General features: G+C 36.0%; 1 protein-coding gene across 5 annotated transcripts in view; it reads right to left on the bottom strand.

Moving 5' to 3' along the window:
- The window catches only part of LOC110442185 (dimethylaniline monooxygenase [N-oxide-forming] 5-like), a 38,699-nt gene that overhangs the window by 29,840 nt on the left and 3,846 nt on the right, over nt 1–5,013 (bottom strand). Inside the window, exons 1-2 of one of the 5 annotated variants that reach the window (XM_021485671.1) lie at nt 1,579–1,598; nt 478–547 (exon numbers count right to left, since the gene is read on the bottom strand). The gene's annotated coding sequence lies outside the window, so the exon portion shown is untranslated. Of the gene's footprint in view, nt 1–477; nt 548–1,182; nt 1,288–1,578; nt 1,599–4,181; nt 4,309–5,013 lie in introns of those variants that run through there. The other 4 variants (XM_021485669.1, XM_021485670.1, XM_021485674.1 and 1 more) reach the window with 4 other exon arrangements.

Here is a 5,013-nt window from a genome sequence, read left to right as displayed (position 1 = left end):
TTTGTTGACCTTTGTCCATGGAAGGTCCCTGCAAAATTTCATTGAAATTGGTTCAGGGGTTTTGGAGAAGAAGATTTTTGAAATTTTAGTCAATTTGACCCTTTTTGGCCCCGCCCCTCAGGCCCCTGGGGGCTTAAGACTAAACCGGCAACTACTTTTGTTGACCTTTGTCCATGGAAGGTCCCTGCCAAATTTCATTGAAATTGGTTCAGGGGTTTTGGAGAAGAAGTCGAAAATGTAAATTGTTTACAGACGCACGACGGACGACGGACTTTGTCTCAGGTGACCTAAAAATGCATACCTGGAAAGACTTTGCTAAGATCTAGACTAGCCAAAAACAACATTTAATCACTAGGCCGGCCATATTTAATAACGAATTCACAATAGATCCTATGGTCCAAACGTAATCCGTTAAACGAAAGTACGGTTTTCGGAAATAACTTACTCTATTTTTGTAAGCGTCTTAAAATTACATACCTGTATTCATGAACCCGCTAAAGCTCAGGTGACCTAAAAGTATGGTCCTAATATGTCTGTGATAACCAGCCTGAAACAATAAATAAATGTTCCTAATGTTTGTTATAGTTAATACAAGTTTATAACCAGTCTGAAACGGTTAATAAATGTCCATAACCTGTCTGTGCATTTGTACGGGTAATAATACAATTTTATCAAATCACTTTTAAAACATTTAGAGGAAATCCGTGAAGAAAATCAAGATAAAACGTTGTAATGACTAAATTCATAGTTATACATGCATGCAGGAGGATCATTTTCCTTCAGTTATGAAATACATAGGAACATCCCTTTCTCCCCCACTTACACCCATCTACCTTCTAATGCTTAACCTTTTAAAATAATGTAAATACCGCTATAACCAGACGTGTATTTGAGGACTCTTACTTTCACTTTCACATACTTCATTTCTGGTTAAGAAATACGATACTGAGGCTTCCGATTAGGTGCCTTACCGTGCACAGCTCCCGGTAGTTATATAACATTCGCCGCGGACATGGCCTATCGAATGACTGGCAGACACATTTCTCCCTAAAACATGGTTGTCATACATGCACACATTGACTTCGAATTCATTTATGCAACCAACAACCTAACTGTATTATAAAATTGTGTTGCAATCAATTCCTACTATGAATTTATAACAAATTATCGGAGCAAACTCACCACCCAATCTTGACGAGGTTGAAACAGGGGACAGCACTCTAATTTCAAATTTTATATCAATTTGTCACGTGGCCTCAGACCACAGTTAATTCTTTTATATGTTACTTCCAAAGAAAAAACAAAATTAAATTATTTTAAAACTTTGCGCACGGTCTGGTTCCTATTTCATACTGCAGGTCTATTCACACTGAACATACAGTGAGCTGGAAAGTTCCTCATGACCGTCCTTTAAGAAAGATAATTTCATTTGAATGTCACTACCAAAAATCACAAAATATCACTCAAGCATCATCACTCATTGTGTCCTGCTGCCAATACAAGCTTGGAATCTGTCAAATAAAATTTAATCACTAGAATAGATATTGTTGAACAATTTATGTAAAACAATGTACATACTTGTCATAGATCAGACAGGAAAAAATATTTAATAACCCATCTGAAATGTCCTTATGCACTACATTCGTAGTACAACGACCCGGAAGTGTAATTGTGGTCTGAGGCCACGTACGCCAAAAGTACTCGGCTACATGCAAGGGGAGACAACCCCTATAGCTTTCCCGATCTTTTTACCATAACGCCGTCCATTGAATAAGAAATAGCCGGAAATATTCACAAATTCCATTTGTTTATATACTGTATGCGTATCTGTTACAGTCAGATAACTGTTTACGTGTGCATAATAGAACTTGTACTTGTCCAGCGTTGGTGAAATGCTGAATACGCTCGGCTGGCCATCACTAAAAAAAAGACGCAAGGATATGCGCCTCAGTACCTTCCATAAGATTTACACAACCAAATAGCCATATCCATGGACATCTTAAAGTCCGTATCACGTCTCACCAGGCACGCCCATGCTCATTCATTTCAAGTACCTTCTCGTAAAACCCAGGTCAGAAAACAGTCATTTCCCCCAAGAACAATATCTGATTGGAACCGCCTCCCTCCAGACATCTGTGAACTTAATAAAATAACTGCCTTCAAATCAGCCATAGCTAAATTACCATAATCCCTATTTATTCTGTTTTTAAAAAAAAAAAATATTTATCTATTTACTTTTTTATTTTTCCTTTCTTATGCAATGATCTCCAAATAACATAATATTCAACTTGTTGAAGGCGGTTATTATAATGTAGAAGTAAAAGTAGAACTGTTTGTATGTGTGATGTTTGTCGATTAAATTGTTCCATATTTATCAGTTATATTCATAATATTGATGTATTTCACGAGATGTCAGTAATGTTTGTGTTGACACATACACTCGACTCGTCATAGGGTTTTCGGGTGCACGTGTGATCCTGTTTATAACAGGTGTTCGGCTATTTTGCCGTGGTTATAATTATTTTTAGACATGATAACACTGAGTGACCCTAATTAGTGTCCAGGGAGTGTACAGGAAGGTTTTCGCGCGCCCAGGAATTCATTATTTTTTATTGTTTTCTTTGTTCTTCTGATTCATACATTTCATTCATTTACCTAGTTGTATGCAAAATTTAATGTCGATCGTAACAGTAGAAAGTACCGAAATACCCCAGTGGGCACAAAGTGTCATGAAAACGTTTCAGTTACGTCAGGACACAACGTTGCATTTAGGTAGCAGTAACGTTGCAAATGAAAGTTTGCGGGACATTTTCAAGTGACGTTCGCAAAACGTTTGTGGGTAACTTTTTGTTAACGTTGTACAGACGTCTCCATGTCGTATTTATGATTTCATATATACAGGAGATCGTAACAAATATCTTAAATACATTCACATATGCTATACTGATATGAATCACAGAACATCAGCATACTAAGCATATGTATTTATAAGATATTTGTAACGAAACCTGTAATGCAGTCGAATAAAACACAACAAACACAGCGTAACAAGTGCAAATGTTTAATTAGCAGTTTGAATACGTTTGCAAATATCAACTACTTGAGTAAATAATTGTACAAGTTTTTGTCGTTCAGTCTGCATTTTTACACAGCGCACAAAAACTTTTTTTGCTAGATTACACTCATTCTATATAAAAAGCATCTAACTATATTATACTGTGCTATCATTAACTATAGTGTAATCAACAGAGTGTGTGTAAACATCTGACACATGCATTCTCGTATTCAAGATAAATTAGCTGTGCGTATGTGTTGCTTTCATATACAATGAGTGTAATCTAGCAATGAAATATAATTTACACATGTCATTTATTCAAGTAAAAATAGAAAATTCAATGATATATTAAAAATTGTGGAAGTAGTTTCATACGACCATAATGGTACAGACTGTAACATACACAACTGTATAGCGTCATTTCGTTGTTTTGTCGATAAATAAATAAATTTACCTCATTTACTCGATTCGTTTACATTTTGTACACCACTAAATAATTGTATCATTTTGACCCACTTGGTCGTCTATAATAATATGGCTAAATATATATATACTTCAAAGATTGTTATAAAAATTATATTTGAGAATAAAATGAACTTCATCCTCGTTATCGTTTGTTTGACATAATGCACAGGTTCTTGCTCTCTCTGCTGATTTCTATATCTGACCTATTCTATATTAAAATTGTGTTAGCTTAACCTAAATCTAACTATGTGTTTTTGTACTGCTCATCTATAGGCTTACACAAGTAGAATCGTAAATAAATATCAAATAATATGCTGATATATTTTACCTCTAGAAATATATGAATATCGGATAATAAATTTGTAATTGGCAAACTTGAAACGGAGCATATACCTTATCTTAGGTTCTGTTTTGTTTTTTAAATCATGTTGTTGAACCAAATTCATTATCGGTCATGTGTCCGATCAACCACAACAAGTATAATACGTCCGTAATTGAGCACCGAATTTTCTCTATTGCGACAACGCTTGTTAATTAATAAATACTTTAACAAGTATTGGAGGGAAACCGATGTACCTGGCATGGGAAAAGAAAACCCAGTTCATAATGATTATTGGATAATAACTGCCGATAATAACCTGTACACAACAGGTAGACTTACCTGTATAAACTAGTCACACATTCCTCTGTTGTAACGGTTGTACTGGACAGGGTGACAGGAAAACTTAGTCTTGCAACAAGTTCTTGGATAATCACTGTCGATAATTAATATCGACAGGAGTACAGACGTTTTTAGACTGTTCAGAGATTCCTTGAAAATAACCCTACACATGTCTAATGGATTTTCATGATGTTGGACACATGGAACATATGAAGGATGTATGTATTACTTAGTCATTCATGGAGTCATTCATGGAGCTGTTACATCACTTAGACATTGATCCATGTCTAAGTGATGTAAAGGGGAACCAATCTGGTGATCACCTTGCTGTCCACACAACACTGAATTGTAGTAAGCCAGCTCGTGCAAGGAAAGAAGTGAGCTTCCGGAAATTCCGCGAAATTTCAATACCAGATTTCAACAATGACATTCAGTCTTGTTCCGCCCTTCAATCTACTGAAGGCAAGGTTGATGATCTTGTTGAAGCATACACATTTGGTATAGAAGCCGTTATAGAGAAACACGCACCTCTGCAAACTAAGGTGATAACTGTGAGACCGAATGCCCCGTGGTATGATGAACATCTCCGCGTGGAAAAAAAGAAACGTAGACAAGCAGAGAGACAGTGGCGACGGACAAAATTAACCGTTCACCAACTGATATATAGAGAGCAATGTCGGCTAGTTGGTTCACTGCTCTTTCAGTCAAAGAAGGCTTAATATTCGGAACAAATCGAAGAATGTGGCAAGGATAAAAGACAACTTTTTAGACTCACCAAAAACCTAATGGGACAGAAAGGTGAAATTATCCTACCAAGCTGTAATTCTGAAAA

Source organism: Mizuhopecten yessoensis, unplaced genomic scaffold, assembly GCF_002113885.1.
Source record: "Mizuhopecten yessoensis strain PY_sf001 unplaced genomic scaffold, ASM211388v2 scaffold716225, whole genome shotgun sequence".
Classification (NCBI taxonomy): domain Eukaryota; kingdom Metazoa; phylum Mollusca; class Bivalvia; order Pectinida; family Pectinidae; genus Mizuhopecten; species Mizuhopecten yessoensis.
This window is presented reverse-complemented; position numbering and strand designations above follow the sequence as displayed.